Source organism: Vidua macroura, chromosome 5 (genome assembly GCF_024509145.1).
Source record: "Vidua macroura isolate BioBank_ID:100142 chromosome 5, ASM2450914v1, whole genome shotgun sequence".
In the NCBI taxonomy this organism is placed as follows: domain Eukaryota; kingdom Metazoa; phylum Chordata; class Aves; order Passeriformes; family Viduidae; genus Vidua; species Vidua macroura.
Genome location: NC_071575.1, coordinates 8,801,894 through 8,827,966, shown reverse-complemented (window position 1 = coordinate 8,827,966; position 26,073 = coordinate 8,801,894). Strand labels below are relative to the sequence as shown.

General features: G+C 39.3%; 2 long non-coding RNA genes across 2 annotated transcripts in view; one reads left to right on the top strand and one right to left on the bottom strand.

Annotated features, from left to right (window-relative positions):
• LOC128807607 (uncharacterized) overlaps positions 1–8,700 on the bottom strand; it is a 38,113-nt gene extending 29,413 nt beyond the window's left edge. Inside the window, exon 1 of the long non-coding RNA XR_008437210.1 lies at positions 8,504–8,700. This is a non-coding gene — a long non-coding RNA (uncharacterized LOC128807607). The remainder of the gene's footprint in view (positions 1–8,503) is intronic.
• LOC128807608 (uncharacterized) lies at positions 3,781–4,898 on the top strand. The gene is made up of 3 exons (XR_008437211.1): positions 3,781–3,961; positions 4,434–4,624; positions 4,741–4,898. It is a non-coding gene; the product is annotated as an uncharacterized LOC128807608 (long non-coding RNA).
• Positions 8,701–26,073: the final 17,373 nt, after the last annotated feature.

The window sequence follows — 26,073 nt, the reverse complement described above, 5'->3', positions numbered from 1 at the left end:
GCATTTTAGAATGGAACAATATTGTTGCAATATGCCCCAGTGATATCAATATCTTTTGGGTCTGTAAATGCAAATGATGATTATAACCAAAGAACCTGGAGATGGGGTGCTCAAAGTCAGGGCTGTTGGTAGTTTGGGTTTGGTGGTGATTGCAGGTGAGGTGGGGGACAGTGTTTGGTTTAGGTTTTATTTTCAGGTTCTTTTTCTTTGTTTCGCTGATTTCTTGTGTATGTACAAACCCAAGTGGGAAAGACAGCACATTGGAATCTGTCCACTGCTTTTGCAGTGACGTCAGATGAAAGGGCTCATCTAAATTCCAGGAGCAGCAAAGTACAAAGGGAGCTGATTTTAGAGCTGAATAATTTTCACTCTAAGAGGACTCACTTGGCATTAACAGAGATCCTGTATGTGTTTATTTACTGGTACCATGTTCTCTGTTAACAACCCAAGAAGAAAAAAAGCCCATCCCCACATGCTCTTTATCAGCCTCAGGAACACACTGTTCAAACGACAGCAGAATGGTTAAGTGGCCTAGTGGGCCTACAAGCAAGAAAGAGAGCTAAGACCAGAGGAACGGGAACCAAGCCAATTGTCTAGACAGCAGGCAAAAAAACATGCCTGCTAAATTTAATCAGCTGCCTCCTTTACTTTGTAAAGTGAATGGGTAGATTAGAGACAGGGTGACACATAATTTGTGATTGAAATTGCTTGTTTAATCATAATTTAAAAAGAGATGAACTTATCCCAGTTCCATATCCATCATTCTTACATGTACACATAAACCAAGAGCCATCTTCACAATAAACAGCAGCTGATGAAAGCCTCCAGCTTCAGCAGTGGCTCTGCGCTCTCTGTATCTTTATAGATTCTTTTGCTCATCCCCTCACTTGCCTTTACAAGAGAAAAAGAAGCCCTTTTTCAAGCTACCATAAGTTTTCTGCTCTTTATAGTGGGTCTTTCAAGATTCAGACTGGCAGCTTCTTTCTTGAGAAGGGGCAAAGTTGGCAAAGGACAAATAACATGATTTATAACATCTACTGACTAGGATCCATTGCCCAGACTGTGGTACAGAACAGCTGGCAGGACAGTGAACAATAGTTCTTATTAGAAGCCTGCTATTTAAACCAAGTAACTATATCCAAAATTTGATCCAAAGCCCTTAGAGGAAACATGGTGAAATTCTAAAACTTTAGAGGAGGTGGGGGACAGGCACGGGGAGAAATCTTCCTTTGGTGGCATACGTGTCTGTAAGTCTAAAAACCCAATTTAACCTTGCTCTAAAATTTAAGACGGAATGTGTGATTACAGGCTTCGTGCAGTACATCACCAGTGGGACAGAAAACAGAAAAAAGGAACCTTAGAAACATTCACAGCTAGAGCAGAAAACTATCAATCCCAAAATGGTGTTAATGTAATTTCTTAAGTTGCACCTCTCACCACCATTTCTATCTTAAATGACTGAGATTTGAGAAAAAGGAAAATGAGTTGGTAAGACTATTTCTAGTCACTTTTAATCTGTAATACAGCCACTGAAAATCCCAGTGGAAATTTTAATGAACATCTGAATATTATGCAATACTGTTGTTTAAAGTTTCAGCTCTTCACATACTTTACACTGCTTATGGCAGCAAAAATAACTCTCAAGCAACTGTATACAGAATTGACAAAGTTTTGCTTAAACCTACTTTAAGAAGTATTCAAATGAAATATGTAAAGCTGAAATAGTCAACCTTATGAAATCAATAACTCCCTTTGATTTGCGTTTTGGGGTTTTTTTTCAGAAAACATCAAATTACTTTATATTACTTTCTCTGGTTAAAATATAATAGTGTATTATGACAGTCTTTTTAAAAACAGAGAATGGTTTCAATTTACATCCAGTGTGAGGACACTGTAAAAATTTAAAATCTTTATACTTCTTTTAATCTAAAATAAAATAACTAAAATATATTTAGAATAAATTTAAAATATATTTAGATTAAAAGAGTACTCCCATGAATATGCTGGGCAGTGCTTTCTGAGACTCTCCAGTGAGTTACAAGCTTATTCATTCCAACAGAAACAGATAAAATGCAGAATATACAGAGAAAACATATTCAAAGTTCATAATCACAAACATTGATATTAAAAATCCTATCTCCTGCACTTAGACTCAGAGAACATATACACACCATAAAATTCACACTGCAGTTCAAATAACCCCTATTTCACATGATGTCAGAAGTGACAGAACAAGTTATTTATTGGCTTTTGATCATGTCTGTAAAAAACCAAACAAACTAAAAAAATTGCATCTGATTTACAGATAATCATGATCAAAGAGATTATATTTAAGTGAACAGCTATGATCACAGCAGGTCCCCATAATCACCTTGCAGTATAAAACACTGAAAAATAAACACTTTCCAGCTCCCCAAAGTAAAGCATGGACATAATTTATTAAATCAACATATTACCTCTTAAAAATGTCTGCTCACACATAACTACAATATGCTGGTAACAACAAACAACATATCTCTTCTTTATAGATGCACAGAAACACCCACACTTTAATTTTTTTAATAGGTGCAACTATTTAAACGGGAAAAAAACCCGAGAATAATTAGGAAGTGAACCTATATGGAATCAATAGACTACTACTGGGCAGATGATTTTTCAGTCACCCTTCCACATCAGGGTTGCTTGGGGTTCCATGCACCAGCATAAAAGCACACCAGCATAGAAGAGAACAGCACTAGAGGCAAGACAGACTTAGTGTAAAAAAATTTAAAAAGTCAAATCCCATATTTGCAATAGGCAAGATCTTGTTCCTCAGTGCCCTGCAAAGCTGCTGTGACTGTGTCACCTCTCAGAAACAGACAATAGTGGGTAAACGAAACCACTACAGGGCACGGATAGTCGGGGCTTTATTTCAGTCCATAGTCACAGCACATAGGATCTAAAATACAGCCCTCAAAGAGGATAGATTTCAGCCTTTCTTTATTGTCTTAGATACACAGAGGAACAGGCAGAAGGCACATGCTGTGAGCCCAGAAACTGTGAAACAAGATGAAGATGGAAGACAAAATTGATATACCAATGAGAGAGCAAATACTTATGCAAGCGACTTTCTGATACCCATAAATGCATGCAATGGAACAGATCTTTAAAAATATAAGGAAGAGGATATAAGGCGATACAAGTGAGCTGGTATATCAAACTGTGTGTGTATTTGATTCCAGGGTTAAAAGTTAAATGAACAGACACATCTTGGCAAAAGGCCAGCTCCTAACAGAACACAAACCTCGTAAGATTTGAATTCTGGTTTTGATTTCAAACCCATGAACTTTAAGTGGATTTGAAATCACGCAAAACATGCTCACCCATTGCTATTCATAACAGGAAAGACAGACAAGATCTTTTTGGGGCACAGACCACACTATGGCTTCCCAACCTGAAGCTGGCAGAGCAGAGCCCATGCATCCCGCTTGGAGACGGCACAAAGGAGTGACCCGCAGCTGGCAGTGCCCCTCCTGGGACTGCCGAGTGACCCAAAAGTTCTCTTTTGTCTGGGATTTGCTGCTTTTGTTTTTGCTAAGTTTACAAGGAAAGGTTTCTATTCAAGGAAGCAAAGAAGGGGGGACTGGGGAACGGGAACCTCCTGCAGCATTTCAATGGCCTAGCTGGAGCTGCACCCATGCACAGCAGTGATGTTACAATCCCCGCGGGCTGAAAAAACAGGAGAAAGCCCTCCAGAGATCAGTAGAAACTCTTAGAGGCAACCTGTGTAATTGGGAGAGGGGAACAGCATTCAAGGCACACTGGCACTTCTTTTTCACACCTGCAGAGAAGCTGCTGTGTCTGCAATCTCATTTGCTTTTTCCAGTCTCAGGCATACAGCATAATTAAAAAAAAAAAAAAATTATTATATGTAAAATTTAATTTATGTTTGGAAGTCTGGAACAGGCTTCAAAACTGAACGGTAAGCACCCCACTAGCTCTGACTCTGACACTTGTGCAACAGCTGCGCCATTTTTCCCAGCAATAACTCACCCTTCACCTGAAAGGGCATATCCTAATTCTGTCCTAAGAGAATGTGTTACCACCATGCTTGACTTGGAATTAACCGTGAAAAGGAGACAGGACGAAGATACTGCTGCAGTTGGAACGTGCTACAGCCCGACGTTTCGTGTCATCCATACCTGGTCTCTCGGTATTCTGGTCTCTTGGTATTGGCCTCTGGAATACCTGAGAGGTTTAGGTTGGTTATCAGGGAAAGGTTCTTCCCTCAGAAATTGCTCAGGCACTGAACAGGCTCCCCAGGGAATGGTCTTGACACCAAGGCTGCCACAGCTCCAGGAGTGTTTGGACAATGCTCTCAGGCACAGGGTGGGATTGAGGGGTGTCTATGCAAGGTCAGGAGTTGGACTGCATGATCCTGGTTGGTCCCTCAGGATTCTATGAACACTGCACCCCTCTCTGGAATAGCCGCTGTTCTGAAGGAGTAAAGCAACGATGCAGACTGGTTACTGCCGTCAGCAGAGAATACCAGAACTGTTAATGACAAAGAGGAGCAAGAAACTCATTCTTCAGCTTTTCTTCTTTCCAGCAAGTTCAGTCAGAGCAAATTCTTTGGCAAAAAAAGGTAACAAAAAGATCCAAGAAATCAAACATAAATCTGGTAATCTGCCGAGAGGGGAAGAGCAGAGGGAAGAGAACTGGCAGGCTTTATGATTAAGCACACTTTGTGTTATCCAACAGATCCAAGAGTAACATACAGCAACTGGACTCTGTACAAGAAATCTATTATACTGCCTGCTCTCAAGTTGAGTATATTGCTGATTTCAGAAATATCAGAATGCCTAACTCTGGATGCCTCAGGAATAAACAAGAATAAATTTGTATTCTACTATGCTTGAGACAGACCTAGTCAAAATTTTTCCATGAAAGCTGTTCCTCAGCAATGAGCCAGGTTTTCAATAAAGCCTTTTTTTTCTTTTTGTGAAAAGTATCCGCTTTTGGATGCTTTCCTGAGATGCAATCCAGCTAGGAAACTGGGACCCTGGAGCAAGTAGGCTTATTTTTAGAATGAAAACCTGAAGTTTTCAGTTCTTCCTTTTAAAGATGTAATTCTCTTTGGTGGGAACCTTTTTCTGCTGAGACCTCTTTTTCTGGGCATTTCCACGCAGGGAATCCCTTTAGATTCCACAACAATGGTACATGTTAGATTTTAGAAGAGTGAACCATTCTTTTTTGCTGTTTTAGTTTTCCTTTAAGTAGAACTCCAAGAAAAATACTGATCACATGAGATTACAGTCTATTCTGACCTTGATCAGGGCTAGGGATCCTTAGGACTTGTGGACCTGCAGCACTAGTCCCTGACCTTCCTGTTTGAATAGACTGTATTAAAAATAAAGAATAAATGTTAATACAGCTTAATTCCTCCACTTTTAAAGTCAAGAAAATCTTAAATTAAGCCCTTCTAGCCTGAAAGGCTTCTTTGTGTAATTTAAAAAAGCCTACTTTTCACTATTTCATCAGGGAAAAAGCACTCCCAGACAGAAACCACAGTACCAATGTATAATCAGGACTACGTGTTTATGGAAAAAGTGATAAATCCCTGAAAAAAAACTGTCTCATAACTGAAGCTCTCCACAAACACTTTTGTAGAAAAATTAGTAAAATAACTTGGAACCAAGCCAATTGCTTTAGACTTGATTAAAAAATCAGTGCCTAGGAGATCTGCATCCAAAAATTTGATTTTCTTTTAAACCTTTTTCATAAATACAGCAAGATTCAATGCTAAGTATTAAACAGGCCATGTTAAATTCAACAACGAAGTTTTTAAAGCAATGGTTACCTATTTTTCTACATTTTTAATGAAATAAGCTGTCCTTAAATGCAAGAGAGTCTGGATAATTACAAATATTTAGATTCATATTCTCCCTTGGAGAATACTTTCAAGGCACTGATCAACAGACTCCTTAGATTAAGTTAAGAACTATATTAATAATAGGCACTTTCTATCTGTTACACATAATTTCTCTTTACACACAGAGAGTATACAGATTTTTCTTTTTCTCTCTTCCTTCCCCAAACTTACAAATCAGTCTGGTCACAGTAACAGTGCAAAACAGCAAGTGAACCTGTGCAATGTGTCTGATATTTGGATTAGAGCACTAATTCTGCTAGTCAGCTGCAGTACCACCTATTCAGGGTAATATGCATTATGTATAATTAAAAATGGACAACTGCACTGGCTCCATAGTCAGGAAACTTTTCCAAATGCATTTTCTGTCCCATAAAACCCATCTGTGGGTTTCCAAATTTGCAGTTCAATACTAACAGGGATGCATGAGCAACTCACTTCTAGTGGAGGAAAAAGAATTAAGCATCTTTTTGAGTCCATACCTACTAATGAAGGTGAATGCCATCCAGCACAGCAGAGGATTCCTTACGGCATCACTTCTGCATCATAAAACACATATACAACTAAAACTGTGCAGAAACTGGAGAATCAGAAGACATAGCAACTATAGAGAAAATAGAGCAACTACATTTCATACCTCATAAAAGTATCAAATGTTCTAGCAAAATCTACAAAGACCTAATATCTTCCCTTAGGTAAAAACCCAACTTTTTCAGTATTCTCAACCTCCAACATTTTATGTACAGAATTAATCTTAGGGGAACAACAAGAGGAATTTAAATTTGAACAATACAGAAGTCAAATGAGAAAGTGAAGCATTCAGTTTTATAACTGAAGCTCACTCCAACTGGACAAAGAACCATATTTTTTACCTCTCATTTATATTAGGAGAAGTACAATACATTGCAAACATCACTCCTGGAGAAGCAAAAAATTAGGACAGAAATACAAATATTTCATAGGGAAAGAGTTGGATGAGTTGGATGCAGGGGAATGATCAACACACAGCTCAGAAGGCAAAGCCATTAAATCCAGCTTATAAGAATCATGTGTCTGGAATTAAAAGTATAGCATTTCAGCATGTTTTTTACTAAAGAGAAAAAAAAATATCTCAACTCCCCCTCACTTTTCCAGATATTGAAAAAATATACCATAGAAGATGCTGAGAAACACTATAGTGCACTGTTGGAATTGTGATGTGTGCAGTTTCTCATGAAAGCCTGTGCCATGTTTATTAGAGGCCACTCAAAGTGTCTCACATTTTCCTGCCTTTGTCCTTCACACTTCACTATCACAGGGAAGTGAAAAAACAAGTGTACATGTAGACATTATTCCATACAGCTACAGTGCATGTTTTGATGCAGCATTTGGTGCCCAGCATGTGCTCCTGAAAGACATTTTTGCCACCTCCAGGAACTTTTGTGTATCTATTTCATTAATTATTCTACCAACTTGTGGGTAGAGACCAGTTAAAGAAAATACAGTTCTAACTTTCCTTAAATGCCAGCCAAACAAGTAACAGTGCTGTCTGCTACTTCAGCATCTTAAAGTTGTTTTAACACTTCTGAAAGGTTACAGAATCAGAGCAAAACCAGAGAAGATGTATTTCAGTATTCACAGTGTATTCCTAAGAAGCCAACACACCCTCAGCTTCCATATCTATTTCAACACTTCAACACTTCTGTGGTTCCAAAGCAAAAAAGGCGCCTGGGAATGGAGTAGCTGTACCTACTTTATCTCTCTTCATGTGCTTCTCCCCAGTATCACCAGAAGGGTACAGATAACTCCATTTCTGTCCAAGCTATGGAAGCAGAGGGCACCCTTCACTCTTGGCACAGTACTCAAATATCATGTTTTTACAACCTCCATGAACTGTCTCGCTTCTCCAAAGTGAAATATGTTATATAAATAAGACAACTGAGAGCTGGATTACAGCAGAACTTTATCAGTATATATAGTATAGCAATCGTTCATTGTCAGGTATGACAGTCCTACTGAAAGGATTTTTTTAATTTAAAGGAACTATAGCAAATGAGAAGAGCCAAAACACTGAAACTGGTGTTAACTTCCACTGAGAAGGATGGGACAAAGACTGATGGAGCCATGATATACAATGAAAACAACTACTTTAAACTCATCAGAGTGACAATTCCAAAAAATTTAGAAGAATTTTTCATCTCTTAATCCTGAAATGTAGGAACATCTTTTTCTAGTGTACTGTGTGGAAACCAAGCAGTATTTGTTGTTTATATCTGCACATAGAGGGGCTGAGCTAATATTGATGTGACACCATGGCCATATATAGGCTCCAGACTGCCAACATGTGCAGCCAAGGCTTGCTTGCTGAACTAGCTCCTGAAAAGTGTCAATACATTCCTATCCGCATTTAAATTCCACTTTCAGGATCATTTTGTTGTTGCACAAGAAAACCAGTGATAAATTAACACACGACAGGATTCAGGCTTAAATGTACATTAAAATACCATTCATTATCAAAGTATTGCAAAAGAAGGACACTGTGAGTCTTCATAATGGCAAGACTCAGCAAACTATGTCTGTCTTTTAAAATGTCTTACTGAAAACATTTAAGCTCACCAAGACAGTTTTGATTCAACCAGGCTGGAGCAGCCACACAGAAGTTGTGTTTGCAGAGTACAAGGGTGGAGGCCTTCAGCAAAGTTAAACCCCAACCAAACTAGAAGAAAACTGACAGTGAGGTCAGTCAGTAAGCAAAGAGCTGTGGCCAAGACCATGCTTGATCGTACCCTATGTCACAAAAGTAAGTTCCATTGGGAGAACCTTCCTTTCCTCCGCTATGGAAAATATTTAGTGGAAACTCCATGGATTTTAAAATAAACCTTTTACATTTGTCCCAGTACACAAACTGGCATCCAGCTACACTCTGAACAAAGGTACTGACAAGTACTGCGCAGAAAAATCAACACTTGCCTGATTTTCCCTCATTTATTAGAAGAAACTGTTTCATTCTTAATGCAAAGACAGACACTTTCTTTAAAACTAAACAAAGGGAGGCATCTGACTAATAAACAGACCAGCAAATCAGCAGCTGGATCTTTCATGCGCGTTCCATTGTCTCAGCCTACCCCAAGCCTGTGTTCATGTCACAGGCTGCCAGCAGGTACAGGTGGCACCGACACGAGCAGACTGCTGCTGTATTGGGCTCACAAACACTACACTAGGTAACTTCCTTTAGTTACAAGCCAATATATTCAGTAGTAAAAGCTTTTTTCTCCTAAGTGTCTGTATATTATGTTAAAATACCAGGAAATTATATTAAGGAATAAAAGGAGAAATAACTATGTGAGCTGTTTGCATTTTGAAATTAAATTTATGAGTTAGAAGTTTCCTTCTTCCCTCATCACTTTAAAGTACCTTGGACAAAAATTTAAGGTTTATTTTACTAGAAGTATTAGCAGACTAGAATTAAGAATTGTTTACAAAAAGAATCCTCCAATCTTGCTCAACTGCACACATCTTCTCCCTACCCTAGCAGAAATAACTTTTGCTAGTAGTAATCCACTTCATCAAATTTGAGCCAAAGAAATGGACTTGTGAATCAGTTGTTTTATAAAAGACAAACTATTATTTGGTAATGCTGCTATCTGACAACAAGTGGCTTTTTCTAAAAAAATAAGGACACAAACCAACCAGCGCTTCTCTCATCTGAGGTGTACCTCTCAATGAACTAACAGGAAGATTCAAAGGGTGGGAGTCATAAACAGGTAGGGGAAAACTTAATTAAAATATTAAGCTATTAAAAAGTAACAAGAAAAACAATAAAACCAAACGGCTCTGATTTACGGCTGGAAGCAGCTCATTTCCTCCAGGGGAGTCAGCACCAGCTGCAATTAGCTGCTGCATGGATTTACGCCGGCTAGGGAGCTACCACTCCCTTCAGCTGCCGGGAGCACTCTGCTGCTCCTGGCCAGTGCACCGAGTGCTCACACCTACAGCTGATCCCTGCCGCTGATTCCCGTGCCCTTTTCCACCCAGCACCCCGAGGAACTTAGCTACTGCCAGCAATTAAAGGACTACAGAAGTAACTTTTTACTTAGGAAGTGCATAAAAAGAGAAGGGTAAGTGCTCACATTTGCAAGAAGTCTGAGAAACACTCATCTACCCTATCCATTACTTCATCAGCAAAGATCTGTGTTAATTCATACAATTCAATAGGCCTGACACCAGGGCCATGCTATTTTTCAAGGTTTATAAAAAAACTTTCCCTACCTACACATAACAGAGGCATAAAGTAAGTCAGGGCCAGAAGTCACACAGATATTCAAACACTAGTTACAGAAGACTTAGGTTTCAAACTGCTTTGCTTTGTTCTACCCTGATCTAGTGAAAACATCTTGTCTCTCTCCTCCAGCCATTGCTGTTTCCAACTAAACATCCAAATCCCAAACGTGGTATAATATAGCCACACAGTAGGCTCATGGGGCACTCCTGGAAGATTTCCCTAAGGCACACAGGTCACAGGATTAGAAAAATCATTAAGCATCTGAAAATGTGCTCTCCATCCATACTAAAATCTGGCTTAGTTTACTGAAATGGAAAAAAGGTTCTGGCTGGCTGTGCCAAGTTTCCCATGCAGATTGGTACATTTTCAGATGTCTGGTTATGTAATGGGGACTCCTTCCCACTGGTAAATGATACTATCCCCACCTTAACGGAGTAAAAGTGTATGCAGCAGGAGTTACACTGTAGGTCTTTTTTTCATGCTGTGAATTTATCAAGGTTTCACTCTATACAGAGGTAGATTCTTCTTCCTCTCTGCCCACCAGAACAGTTAGCATGAAGTTACTTATCTTCCTTAAGACTCACATTAACTTTGTAAATATTTAAATATCTATTTCTGATGCAGAATATGAAGTTAACTATACTCTCTGATTAGCCTATATTTTATTCCACAGCTCTTCTGCAAGCAATTTTCTCCCAATCTCATCCTTATCCTGCATTCTTGGGAAAAAAAAAAAAAATAAAAAATTCAGGGGATCTCTTAACCATGTAGTGGGCAAAGGCATACAGCATACCCAGTGTATTTGGATTTTGGTTTTTTCTATGAACAAGGAAACTCAGCATCAGTTTGATGATTTCCACTTCTTCTGTGAACTTTACATTACTTATACACTGGAAACTGGAGCATTTAAAAGTAAGCATCAGCCACGATGACAAAAATTCTGAAAATCTAGTCAAAAGAATAATGACCAGGCGAGTTTATTTTACAAAAACATTCGTTATTTTCAGGTAATTTAATTTTACAATGTTACCTATTGCTTTTGGAAAATATATATATTTTGAAATATAGATTTCAAAACAGGCAGCCCTGTTCTGCAAGCTGTCCTGGGAGAGGGAAGCACTGCATGGCTAAAGCCTCTCAGCTACTGCAGGTCACAGTCTCAAGCACCAGTGTCCACCTTCACTGACATGTACTTGACTTTTTTAAGAGTCATTTGTCATACATGGAGACAAGGTTTCATTTAACTACCTCCCCACCAGTAGAGGGTCAGCATTCAGACTGTCCTGTGCCAGTGTTTTATGAAAGGAGAGCTGATGTGGGCATTTCTGAGGCCACTGTAGCAAGGCCAGTGAACTCAAATTAAAGGCTTTATAGACAGTTTTTTTTCAGTTAAATTATGTTATTTCCTACTTAATTTATTATTGACAGTAACGTGCTTATATGTGACCAAGTCAGAGACAGTGTACAAGGTAAAATTAACTGAGCTAGCAATGTTTGACCATGAGATTCAGAAAACATGTGCAAAGCCTCGGCTTACTTCTGAGTCACATTTAAAGCCTTTAAATATTTAGCACTACAACAACTACCATTTTAAAGCTGAGTGTACACAGCATATACATCACTACTACTACTGTAAATATAAACAGAGGTTAACCAGCACTCTTACAAAGGAATCAAATATCCAGAAGTTTATGAAGTTTTACAAACTACTAAGTTGCCCTAATTTCACATCCATTTCTCCATTACACATGAGTAAATAAAGACTGGTCAAACAGAGAGTGATAGAAACCATAAAGGCCAATTCAGCAACAGGTGTCAGCAAGAGCTAGGGAGAGATATCACTACTGAGCACCAATGAGTATTTTTTATTGTTGAACCTCTTCTATGAGAAGGAAGAACAGCTTTCAAAAATCAGCCTTCAAAATGCAAGGTGAAATCCCAGTAAGGAAATTAAAAAAAAAAAAAAAAAAAAAAAAAAAAAAAAAAAAAAAAGTAAAAAGGAAGAATGAATGACTCAAATAGTAATCACTCCTACACTGCTGGCAGCTTCTTGAGAGAGTTACAAATGTATTCAGATTTATTAATTGAAAGGGCTGCCTGAAGAGAGAGAGATTATGAAAAAAGTGAAATATCAATGACAATTAATTCATCTCCTTGTTCCCTCTCCTCCCCGCCCCTGCCCAGTAGCTCAGATAGAAGGTCCTGCTTCTGATCAACCGACATAACCTTAGCTTGACACAGCAGGTAACTGGTACATCCAGAAGGAAACAATGAATGCTGCCTATCAACCTTATCACCCCCTGATTTCACTCTAAAGGATGACACACCTCTATCCCATCACCTGGCTCGATCACGCACACAGCATCACAGACAGCTAGCTCCTTCACAGCCTCTCAGCACCACCAGTGAAGCCTTGCCCAGTCACCTTCCCAGGCACCTGATGGCCTTCCCGGGAGAGCGGGCACACAGGGACAGAGCCCCCTGCCCGGCCCCTTGGCACATCCCGCCCGCTTCCCGAGCCACGGGCTGGGCAAAACCCACCTGCCGCTTGGCTTTTCCGGGGTCCTGACTGAGGGGGCATTTTTGTGTCTGGGGTTCGGAGAAGGCTCTCCGAGATCCCTCCAGCCCTGCTCCGCCGACATCCCCCGCCTCAAGCGGCTCCAGCTGGACAGGGCGGCCCTTCCACGCCTTGGCGGCCGCCGTCACGTTCCTCTCCCGGGGACCCGCCGGTCCGCCCGCGGCACCCCAGAGCACAGCGCTCCCTCACGCCCGGCCCCGACCCCCCGGGACCCCTCTCACCGCCTTCCCACCTCGGCAGCGCCGGCCGTCCTGAGGAGCGCCGCGGGCTCCGCGCCTCCCGGCCCGCGGCGAACCGGCCCCGCCGGCCGCCCCTGCCCGGCCCCGCGCACCTGCGGAGGGAGGGCGCTTGTGCTCGGGCAGGGCTGAGCCCGGCCCCGGCAGGGCGGCAGCGAGCGGCGGCGGACACCTGCGGCGGCCGGGGTGCCGCCCGAGGGAGGGGAACAGCGCAGGGCAGAGCCGGCCCGAGCGGCGCTCTGCGCCGGCCGAGCCCGCAGGGCAGCGCGGCTCCCTCGGCGCGGCCTCGGGGGAGCGAGAGGGGACGAGCGGAGTAACCGCAACACAGCACTCGTGCTTGAAGGTGGCTTTTTTCTTTTCTTTTCTCTTTTCTCTCTTCTCTTTTTTCTCTTTTCTCTTTTCTTCTCTTTTCTCTTTTTTCTCTTTTCTCTTTTCTTTTCTTCTTAGAAGGATAGTTTGAGTATTTTGTTTTGTTTGCGTTTTCTGTTTTGCTTTGTATTTTGCACGCTGAAGAGGCCGCGGAAACCTCTTTAATGTATTTCCTATTAAAGCAATGACACTCATCTAAAAATGCAGTGTATTTACGCAGCGCCTTTGTTCCTAGAGCAGTCCTGACTTGGGGCACTGTGTCCCGGACTCCAGGTATTTCCAGGATCCAGGTGTTCGTGCACGGCTCAGCGCGTCCCCTCCTGGGAACAGCCGCTTCGGGATAAGGGGTGGCATCCCGACAATAACACCCACTCCTTACCCAGGTGGAGTGGAGTGGTTTGGTCAGGCAGCCCCGGTCCAAGTTAGGGGAAAAAAAAAAAAAAAAAACAGGATTATAGAGAAAAGACAAGAAACTACTTGATACCTCAGTTCTCAGTGCATTATATTCAAGGATTAATAGAATTACTCAGAGCTCTGTAAACATGTTGAGCAATAGTATTTTGTGCATTTCAATCATCTTTTGCATCCAGTCCCAAGGAGGTGAAGTGATGCACGTTGCATCTTCAACCTAACACATCTATCAATAGTTTCCCCTAAAACTGTAAAAACTTGAGTCAGGATCTTTGGATTTGGAATGAAACCATACAGCAATTCTTAAAAGTAATTAAAAAAAAAAAAAAGTATTTTTCAAAATACCAATTTGGTAATCTAAGAGGAAAAAAGTATTAAAACAGCAAATTGGGGTTTTTTTAGTGATCTTTCACATACACTAAAGTTCTAAAAGAACTTACCTGAAACCAGTTAGTTAAAATAAAGGAAAACCAAACTTTAAAAGACTGTGGAGGTTACAGTTCATAAACTGGGGCCCGGTTGCAGCTTGCACATATACCCTTATAACTCCCTGCAGTATTCCAAACCATGATGGTCTGGATGAAATGTAGTTTGTGTCTTCAGTAATCAAACTTTACTCTCTGTTTGCAGTTAAATTATGTTATTTCCTACTTAATTTATTAAGTAATTGATTCAATTTATCAGTGTCTTTATGGGAGTGATCAAATGCTAGGAGTAATACCCTTCATTATACGGGGGAAATTTCATTCCCAATTCACAAGGCAAAAGTGTTGAAGTGGATTTAGGTGACTGCATATGGGCAGAACTGTATAAGCAAAGCTTTCACTTCTGACTGGGAAATACTGAAAAAACAAAGATTTTTAAAGCATAAATTTAATAGCAATTTTATAGACATCATAAATGCATTGGAAATGCTTTGTGTTAAAGGTACTAAAGATGTTTACTTTCAGCTGATTAGATGCTTGTGCACATTAGGTATATAAATAAAAGATAAGAATTAGTCACCACTTGCACATCAATATGAAGACCTAAGATACTCAGTTGTTACATTTTAGGACTCTCTTATCTTGTCAAATAAGTGTGATTTCCACACTGCTTCTTCTTAACATAGATACTAACCATGTTTCCTCTGCCATGTGTTGAGGAAAGGCCTGCTATTTTAAAGTTATGTTCATCATCACTCTTAAAAGTGTCTTCTTTCATATATTCAAAGTTTTTCTCCACCTCTTTTTGCCTGTTGAAAGTATCATGTATATAAGCCTCTGGAAGGCTTTTCATGACTGCAAAAATGAGTTATTAGTCATTTGTTTGAAGAAATTAATATGGTAAACAACAAAATTCAGCTAACACCCTTCCAATAGTGAGGTGCAATCTATTTTAGCAAGAATTGGCTAGAGCATTCAAACTTGGCTTAGCTGAGTAATTACTTGCTTATACACAAAGTGTGTAGTTGGAATTTCATAGTAAAATATTAAGCTGTGAGCACACATTCTTGCTATTTTTTATACCAGTTCTAGATGTTTATCCATGCATTACAACAAATAGAAAACTATGTGGTTAAAGTGAAATTTCAGTTCTATTTCTCATTTCATCACTACTTTTTAAGGTTTCTTTAGGCTTGACCTTTTCTGTGTTAATATCCCACATAAAGGATTTATTTGTGATTTTTTTTTTTCAAATGTAAGAATAAGTTCAGTATAGCTTTAGTTGAATCATGCACATTAGTGGTTTGTATTTTTATATCTCAAAGTTAGATCAATGAACAGGACATGTTTTCAACCTGTAGTAAGAAAGAAAATACCAATTCAAGTTAGCAAAGAATTTTTTGAGTAAAGTGTAGCTTCCTAACTGATGCGAGAGTGTTAGGTTCCCACCAAAAACTTATGTGACAACATTGTTTAAAAAATTAATTGAAAAAGTTCATGACACGGACAGAAACAAATCTTCCAATCTGAAATCATGTTTTTTTTAAAAAAAACCCCTTAAACCAGCATAGTTTTTCCTTATTTTTAATGAAGTTGTGTACATGGCAGATATACTGGGAAAAAAACCCCAAACTTAGAATGCTACTGGCATCTTGATTATGGTGCCAGTTAAACTGGCAGACTTGAAGCAAATCAATATTGTTTCAGTTGTTTCCTAAGGCTGGAAAACCAGACTGTAACTGTTGTAACCAAGCTAGATAAGCACAAGCTATTGGCACAGCCTTCATTTGACTTATAAAATAGGAGCCAAGAGCAAAATTTTTGGAGGATCAGCTGGAAATTATGACCATAGTGGAATTTTACAAGGAGAAACATAAGAATTATGCACTGTGTCATGCCAAAACTGCATTGCCATACTTAAAGAAAGCTTGCTATTGCAAAACAGTAATTTAGGCAAGGGCAATTACATAGGTGAATGTACCTTATAATAATTTTCCAAATTTTTTTCCCTTCAAAATAAAACAAAAATATCAGATCCAAACAACAGATAGAAAGCTAAAATAGATAATAGCAATAAGATCTGACACTCCATGTCATACAGGATTAGCTCCTCATCACAGACACATCATTTTTGTTGAATAAAAGCAAACGTGTGGAAGCAGACATTAGCACCTCCCATTGCATTTAGGAGCTGGCAACCAGGGAATCATGTATTGCAGTTCTGGTCTATTTGCTGCTCATTTGGACTTTTTCTGACACCTTGCTATACAAGAGTCTCCGACTGTAGGTGAGCAACTAAGTTTATCCACAATTCAGGACTACTTGGAATGAGACAAGAGAAGAGGAACTTGTTTACCTGGCTGCTATTAGAAACACTAACTGGAGAGGTGCATATACCCAGGATTTATTCACCTGACAGTTGGCAGCAGGAAAGTCACAAACTGGTTTTGAGTCTGGGCAGCAGTGGTCTCTTTCAAAGAAAAAAGAAGATGCTCTGGACTAAGCTAAGAGAGAAACAGGTTTTACCTTTTTTAACTCCATCCTGAAGAGAAATTGTTTTATCATATATTCATTTGAAGTAAAAGCAGCTGCTCTCTGACCACCAACTAGGATACAGAGCTCCCTCTCTGTCCTTAAACACCATGTTAAGAGGTCATTCTCAGTCTTGGGTTTTCTATCTCTACTCCACAGAGCCCCTGATTCCCTACATATCTGCCAGCATTTCCAAGGAAACTAAGCAAGCAGAATGCTGCAAATTTCTGAAGCAGCAATCAGGGCAAATTCTGCATTTATACTGAACTTGACCTGATATCACCCAACACTGCAAAATGACTCAGACAATTCTTTGGACTTCTGCCTCTTTTTTCCTGATTTGCTGTCAGTTTCTGAAGGAGTAACAGAATCCTCACCTATGATTTTTTGAAATGATCAATTTCTAATCCTCAAAATGATTAAGCAGAACAGAATGCAGCCTGTTTATACAATTTCTTAACTTTGCTCAGAGTTCCTCCAGCTACGTGTACACTTTCCTGTTCTCTTAGGGCCATTGGCAAGCTGAGCCAAGCAGGTGGATTCTGTCCCTCTGAAGAAAATCCATGGAATACCAAGGGACTCCAGCAGACTGTGAAGGTCTATGTGACCGGGGGTCACAGCTCCAGCCTGACTACCTAGACTACTCCAGCACTGCTTTCATTCATCCTCACAGGCTTGCATCACTTTGAAATCTAGTAATGCAGATAACAGCAAATCTCTATCTGAAATCTTGAGAGGTTTATAATAAACCCCATTTTTTAATCCTTGGTCCAAGCTGGAGGTGTGAATGAACCACACAGTAAAATATCCCAGTAGAGCCCACGATATATCAAGATTCTTGGAGACAACATCAGAACTGATTTTTTTTTTTTAAACCACCTACCATTGCAAACATGTAAATAGTAACATTAAAAAGAACTTACCATAAACTAGACTTCCACAAAAATCTGAGGCATCAATGTTCTGGGGCTGCTTCAGTCATCAACTTTTACATATCTGGCTTGACTCACAAGAGTTAGCACTAAAGCAAGGATAATGGGATACACTTCAACGTTCCAAATGTTATGGGAGGGACCAGAATATTGCGACCCACTATTTGGGAGTGCTGAGATTAAAAATATGCCAAAACCATTTTCTGATGGCTGCATCAATTAGAAAGATCTGCATGATTTTCATCTGTGCTGCTATGGAATCAAGGGGAGCCAGATTAAAACCAAGCATGAGTATGACTAAAATCATACATACAGTCTGCAGGTTTATTTTTAATGCAAGAGAACAGTAATATAGTGACCACTGGTCAGTAGTTGTTCATCACACACATGTATTGAAATGTCTCAGTTATTAATATTATATCTCACAGGTCCAACAACAAGTACAAGTTTCAGTTCTTGAGGAAATCACCAATGAACAGGAGAATTATGAAATCACTACTTAGAGAATTGAACATCAAAAATTTCAACTAGATTTTAAAAATTGAACATTGCTTAAATTTTACATGAAAACCATACACGTATAGGTATTAAAATGACAGTTTTGCTTCTGCACCATGGCTAAAACCTGTCATCACAGGAGTTGTCAGCAGTGTTTTTTATTTGCTAGATCACATTTTGTATCATGTTATGGCAAATAATGTACTTTCAGATTTTGAGTTCTCTCCACAAACAGGAACAGTCTAAACACAGAAATATTTATTTGATTATTTATCACTCTTCTTAGCATAGTGGCATTTTAACGTGCCACAACAGTGTTACTCACATGCAATAAGCTTTAAAAATGTAGCATTTTTAACCTGGAAGTATTATTTTAATGGCTGAACAACAAGGATGGGGGCATGGGAAGAAAGGGTTGACTAGTATAATGATATAGCATCAATTAACAGTCAGTACTCACCAAATTGTACTATCCTTGGCCTGCTGCACAAGGCTGAATCTGCTGCAAACATAATCCAGACACCTGTGGGAGAGATCTATAATGAGAATGATGGAAACCACCAATTTAATAGGTTTTACTTAGTGCTGTCATATTTCACTACATTAGAAAACATGAGTGCTTCAAACAGGTGACTTTACCAGGTAAACACATTGTCAAAACTTGTTTCAAGAATATATATTTTTCAATAATACACTAATCTATAATAACCTACAATAGTAGCTCAAACTGATATTATCTAAAAAATATATGATCCAATATAATTCAATTAAATACCAATCTAACAATTTTAATGCAAATTACTTGGCTCCATCCTGCACATTCCTTTATCTCTGGAGATCATTCTCAATTTCCTTTTCTGTAGCTTTTCTAGCCCTACACTGCATTTTGTTAATATCACCACTGAAGCTGAAGACAGTATTTCAACTCTTAAGCCTACCAGAAAATTATAGTTAGATTTATACTGGCTTTAGTCACACAACTTTGCTTTCCAATGATTTTTCAAAGTACTTTACCATAAGGACTAGAAAGTTCAGACAGGACACCAGCATTATTTTTGGTCTACTCTAAATTTTAAACTTGTTCTTGAGTCTGTTAATAACCTTTGAACAAGAATGCTCATTAGAAGGAAGGCTGTTAGTGCATCCTAAATTGCCAAACTCTTCTTATTTTAAGTCCCATTTGCTTATAACTTTGCCAAACACTAAGTGCTTGGGCTGAAATTTTCCATGCCATGTCTGTGTCTCAATCTGAGATGTGTTGGAAAATTTAATCTAAAATAAATAGAATGATTTCCAAGAATGAGTGTTGGGGGAAAACATTCTGTTTTACTGAGCGGGGGAGGGGAGGGAGAGAAGGGAAAAACAATCAAGAGCTCTTTTCACTGCAGAGCCCTGAAATTGGCAGGAAGGGATAATTTTGTTTAGAATTACACTTTTTTTTTACTTTCCCTGTGAAAATCAACTGAGTATGGACTACTTAAAAGCCTTTGAAAAAATGCTGCCTATGTGAATTTACTGCAACATGGGATGGGAAAGAACTGGCTGATGGGCTGAGATCAGTCCCACGCAATTCTGATATGTACAATAGATGCCCTGGCCCAAAAGCTCCACAGACAATCCTGGAATGTGCTCCTGCAAGCCCTTGGCCCCCAGACACTCTCTTGTCTTGCTCTGTTAAACTGAAAAGACAAAGCATGAGGTGAAACCCATTATGCCAGTTCTGTGCAAGAAGGAAGCAGAAGAAGCTGGAGAAAGAGGTGAAATAGAATTGCTAACAGAGTCAAGGTGACCTAAGGACCAGACAAACTGCAGGGGAAGGTAATGGCCCTTTGCAATTTGATGTGGGGTTAGATTCTTCTTGCTCCAAATCTGGAGTGCAGTTCCAGCAGCCAATAATCACTGGCAATTACATCCACACTGAGATTTCCATTTCTGGCTTGAGCATTCCTAGGGTGAGTTTGTAAACGGAAGATATGCTATCTGTCTCTCCAGTACTTTAGTGACCTGCTGCCACCAACACACTGAAGGAAGTTGGTTAATTCAGGAGTCAGAACAACAAGACCTAACCCTGCAGCAGCAGCTGCAATGCCTACAGAGAAAGGGAGTCAATGGGAAGAGAAACCTGGATTAGACTGGTTGTGTTTGAGTCTGTAGGGACAAGGGAAGACTGCAATGCTCAACAAACCCCATATAGCACACATGTGGCATCTCCAACTTAGATACCCAAATGACTTCAAGAGGTAAGGCTGTCCTGCCATCAGCCTTTCAAATGTACAGGGATATTCATAAGCCATGAGAGAAAAAATGGGCAGAATTGCCAGATTCATGATGGGCAACAAACTTTGTGTCAGGGTCAGTCATGAAGAATGGACAAAATTCCAGCTTGCCCGGAACTTTGAATTGTGTAAGTTGCAGTTGCTTCCTGTTTTGGTGTTTTAGCTGGCTTTGCTCCCATATTCCACAAAGTCCTGGCAAAGCCATTATGGCTTTGTCCTGGGGTGACTTTATGATGCTGAATTATATTCCCATTTGTCTGTTTAACCCAGAAATAAGTTTCACACCTTTAAGACTGGTTCTGAGAGTGAAGTGGGGAGAGAAGACACGTGCAGTTTGTTTTCAGAAGCTGCACTCGCTCCTACATTCTGCTCCTGGACTGTGTTGTCTGCAGCACAGACAGACAGCAGGACAGGGCTCTCCTTTGCTTTTAGTTAGTTTTTAGGTAGCTGAGGCAGAGAAGTTCCCTGGGCTGAGGTTTTTCTTTTTCTTGGACCTGCTCAAACCTGCCCTGGACTGAACACCAGAAGAGCACGGGCAGCTCACAGCTGTGGCCCACGGGGCCGGTCCTGGGCCGTGGCATCTCCAGCACTGCAGGGACTGAGAACAGCCTGGGTGAGCTGAGCTACAGCCCACCAAGGGGACTTTCTGAGTTTGTCATCTCTTCAGATTGGCAAGAGTTTATTTTTTAATATTGTTCATTTTTTTTGTGCTGCTGAATGCTTTTCCTGTTAAATAAACAGTTTTTTCCACTTTTTTTCTCCAAGGAAATATTTTCCTAAACCAGTTGGGGGAGGGGCTGCTTGAATCTGCTTTCTAGAGGAACCTCTTTGGAGGTTTTCTCCCACATTTGCCCTAAACCAGGACAGGCTTTTTAATCCCTTTTGTGCTTAGCAGCTTCTGATGTCTTCACAGGGGCAACATACAGTCAGAATCAGTCCAACAGAGCCCAGAGCATTACTTTCTCCTTCAAAGGCCTCTGTGCAGATGGAAAGCTTTTGTTGTCTGTGTCATGGATATCTGGCTGCCATCACTGACAATATTCAGAAACTGAAGATGTCTCGGATGTTGTGGTAAAAGAAAACTGTGAATGGAGAGAGGTATTTTTTAGGCCTTGAGTTCAGGGCAAAGTCACAGAGTTTACTTACTGTAAAGAAGTGATGGAAATTAGAGGATAAAGGACTATATCTGCTCCTGCTGTAGAGGTTCTGTATGGTGGGGGGAAGAAAATAATGATCTTTTCCACAGCTAGACACATAAGCATATGTGCGTCTTTTCTGACTGGACATTCAAGGTCATCATCTGAGGGATTGCTGAGCTGTCACAGCTGGAGCTGCAGTAACAGAGAATTGTAGCTTAGGTATATAACGTGCTGTAATAAAGTGATGAGCTCTTGAAGCTCAGGAACCTTAAATTCAGCCTCTGACATTTGTGAATGTTTTTAGCCTCAGGTAATTCCCATGAAAGACAAGCAAGTTGTTTGGCAGACTAACCAGTTTAAGGAGGACCATGGAAGGGTGGCTGTTGTAAAGGAGGGATACCTGTTGTTACCTATGACTGTCATTGATTGTCTTAGTTGGGTATGAGAATGGGCATTTGTGTTTATATGAAACTGTTAGACTGTGTGAGTGAATGAAAGCACCTTCAAAAACTATCGTCTCAAAGTAACAGCATATATCACAAAAAACCCCCCAAAAAAACCCCAACCACAAAACTCACACCAGAATAATAAACTGAAGAAAGGAGAAAAAACATTTTACTACATGTTCCATTAAATGCTACCTCAAAAATAACTTGTCCTCCCTTCCTTCAAAAGCTACCCTGCATACAAAGGAAAGAGTGGAGTTTTTTATAGTTTGTGGCAGCAATAATAGCATTTCATATCAGAGCATCTTTGAAAGTCATCCCAATTTTACTTTGCATTGTGGATAGATACACCTATCTTTTCATCTGGAAGAACTGTCAGTGAATCACACAGGTTACTGCACTTCTGTTATAATCACTAGGAGTAGAATTAGAATTTTTCATCTGAACAAACACAATTCTCAGTCATGTCAATCTTGATGCTTAAAAGAAGAGTACGTAAAACTAGGTAACAATATGTTTAAGTGGTTTTCTTTCCTGCTCAACTAGCTCAAAATGAGCAATCTAATTTTATTCTTTTTTCTCCTCACCTAAGTGCATGAAAGATCTACACAATTTAAGCATTGCATAGTCCTTTTCTTGCATGTGAACAATTTGAAATAAACATTTTTATTGACTTAACAAATACGCTGAAGTAGAAGAGAAAAGACTCAGTGCCATTGAGCATTGTCCTGTCTCTTTCATACAAGGGCTTTATTGACCTGTGTAAAAGTTAGTTTTTGCTTAACTCTATAGGATTAATATGTTCTCAAGCTAATAAATACTTTAGTAATTTAGGATACATATATGAACACAATAAAAACAAACCTTAAGTTTAAAAATTAGGGGCTCTATGGTCATGCACTTCAGTAATTCAATGCACTAGTGATTTATCAATGCAGAAGAATTCTCTCTGGTGGCATAGCCAGAACCACTTGATGAAGGTTTCTGTTTCACAAAGAAAATGCTCAATCAGTCATCATGCCTGAGCTAACTTGGAGGCTAACTTCATTTCTTGAGTGTCTCAGGTAAGAGCTTCATCTCTCCAATTCATACTGCACAATTCTTTACACTGATTTTGCTTGTTTAGAAATTAAGAATGAAATTGGCAACGGCTACCGTGCATATAAACTTTGTTAACTGCTTAAGGAACCTTAACATGGTTAAGTCTTTTTAGTGAGGGAAGAAATCTTAACAATGCTAAGACAGTGTAGGTGCTTAAGTCTCCTTAGGAATTTAGAGTAGCTCAGCCATGCTAAGGCACCAAGAGCTTAAAGAAACATTAATTGGTTAATAAGCCATAAATTCTTAACCAATCTTAAAAGAGTTAAGTGCTCTAATCCTAAATGCTTGATTCTTTTATCCAGTCAAAACAATCAATGAGATCAAAACTGTGAGCCTCTGAAGTTCAGTATAACTTTCCTTTGTATAGCTGTGCTGAAGTCTGCAACCAAACCATGCTCAACCAAACCTTCATGGCCAGGGACTAGCCTGCTTGAAATTAATATCTCTCTGCCCTGTGGATGAATTTGTACTAAGAGTTCAGTTCTAAACACTGGTTACCAAAGCTTTTTTCTCTTTTTTTTTTTTTTTCTTATATGTTATACTAGTGAAAGTAATTTACTGACCCTTCCTGGTTAAATACCATTAGGCCAAAAACTCAGTAGAACATTGTTTTAACAGGGCAGTCACTATAAACAGAAATCTCTGATTGTAGGGCCACTAAGCCAGAGGGAATGTGAAGATTAGGGCAATGTTCCAAGAAAATTTATAGAATTAAATTAGCCAGACTAATTTAAAATATTATGTCTCAATTGTATATATATATATATATGTATGTATGTATACTTATATATATATATAATATATATATGTATGTATGTATACTTATATATATATATATATATATATATATATATATGAGAAAATAAACATATTTATTAGAAATCAGTGACTTCCTTACAATTTTAGTAATTATTTCAGGGTGAAGGAAGCTTTTAAAACCACCTAGTACATTTGGGTAGACTGATTCTATACACTGCTGCTTTACTGGTAGCAACAGATTCCCCTCATACACATCAGCATTTCATTAAAGGCAGTGCTGTTTTCTGACTTCTTGTAGAAAATTAGTTTATGACCAGTAAGAGATGGTCATTAATAAATAGTAAATTCTGGACACTACTCATGGCTCCTTGGCATAGAAGGATTTTACACACAATGCCCTACATTTGTCAGACAATCTCTTGGAACTGTGGCTCTATTGCCAGTAAAAGGTTAAACTGCATTTTTGTAGTTTTGAAGTGAATCAAAGGGCATTACCAAAGAGCAGTTACTCTTCTTATGAACCTCTAAACTAGGTTTGAGGGATTTTCTCTTTATTTTTGTGTGCTATGGAAGCCCCTTAAGCAGCAGCAGTTCACAGCCAGGTATGGTGTGACATAACGCAGGGGAGAAAACAGACAATGAATGAAAACACCCATCAGGTTTGGTGCCACTGAAAGAAGATGCAGTAGACAGTTTTAAGGCCTTAAATAAAAAAAAATAAAAAAAAAAATTAAGAAAATCATGTAACATTAACCCTATTTAATGCAGTTCTCAGCTAGACAGTTGTGAGTACATGGACAAGGGAACGAGAGTGTGTCCAGAGAAAGGAATCTGCTTCTGGGGCTACATCGAGGGTTCACAATGAGAAAGCCAAGGAAGCCAATTACCAGACACTGAACTTCCTGGATGACACATTATCATAGCATGCCTGTTTCTGACCTGCTGAAGTGGCTCCACATGGCCTCACAGCTTTCTGGCATTACCAACTGTAAGTACTCCAAAGTGCCAGTCAGTCTTCAAAATAGGATGACTTTAAAATAGTTGTATTTGCAAAAATAAACACCTTACATGCTTTTTTGATTACGATCTCTGTGTTCAGAAAAAAAGTCAAAGTTTGGTTCAACTTTTTTCTCTACAACCATCTAAACTAGAAATCATAATTAAAAATACATTGTTTAAAGAGGCAGCATTCTTCTATCACTTCAGTGGAAGGGCTGGGACAAACGTGCAGCTTATATGAGCTAATCTGTCTAGCTCTGCCCTGTTCCAGTCAGTTTTACTGGAACAAACTGTAATTATGCCCTTCATTTAATGTTTGCTCTTACCTGAGTGTAGCTCAGCTTATTAGTGCAATCGCCATGGATTTAACAAATTGCTCCAACAAGACTGGTCTGAGGCCTGCTGGAGGCAAGGCAAGAATCATTACTACTCTTTATTATGCTTAAAATTCATAACTGGAATATTCTTTTCATCCAGCAACTTATAATTCTTAAAACTTGAAGTCTAAGAAGGCATTGCAAGTTATACAATACCTGCCCATTACAAGTTTCCTGTATTTTGAACAAAAACATTTAGGTATTTAAAAATTGCAAAGCAAATCTCTGTTAAACAGGATAAATACCTTTGAAAAAAGGTTGTTTTACCAAAGGCTTACACTCTCTAAATAGCTTGTAAAAGTACTTATTTTATTTTATCTATTTGTAGATACTTTTGAGGGACCATTTTGAGTCTGTTTAGGTATGAGAACAGACTTATTTTTCCGGCCTTTATTATCCTTGTAATTAGATTAAACTGTTTCCAAAACTCAAGCTATAGAAGTTATGTATTATAAACATAAATGTCACATACACACAGAGACATATCTGTATACATTTGGAGATTCTCTTGGCTGGTGTGAGGAAAAAGGTAAAAAGATGAGGATGAACTGTCAAGATTGTCTCTGATGAGAGATTGTCTGTGCCGTCAGCTGCCCAGCACACCCAGGCAGGTTCCTGCTCAGACTCACTCCAGCCTCTTTGGTTTGAGCAGAGCTCAGATTCCTTTTTGCTAATCCCTTCTAGCCAGTTTTGCCATGTTACACTTTATCTGTCTACTCACTTTTCCCAGGCTAAACTGATTCAGGTTGCTAAGGAAATTTTTCTGGTTTGGTTTGGCTTGGTTTTTTTGGCTCCTTGTGGCATCAATTTGAAGTCACATTTCCTC